We start from the raw sequence: 347 nt of genomic DNA on the forward strand, positions 1-347 counted from the left end.
GCGACGCATGTCTTTACCTGTAATTAGGGGGCTTGTATGCCCTAAAAGATATCTAAACCTTGATTAGAAAGAAATCTCTCTCTCTCCTGCCCTCTCTGCCTGTGTTGTACCTGGCTGGTGAGATCATGGCCGTCAGAAGGTTAGCATGCTACCATGAAATGTGTCAGATTTCTTTATTTTACCCTCTCTTCTATCTCTCCTATTTCTCTATGACTTTATTATCACCCTTATATATATATTTTAACCATACAATTAAGCTTACCGAACCTGAGACTAGTTGTGGGGGATGACTTCCCCCACAGCACCTCCCTGACCTGGTAAAGGGCTGAACCCATGAGGTCATTTCA

Source organism: Echinops telfairi, unplaced genomic scaffold (genome assembly GCF_000313985.2).
Source record: "Echinops telfairi isolate 266 unplaced genomic scaffold, ASM31398v2 ScPeMD7_7409;HRSCAF=8447, whole genome shotgun sequence".
Lineage (NCBI taxonomy): Eukaryota > Metazoa > Chordata > Mammalia > Afrosoricida > Tenrecidae > Echinops > Echinops telfairi.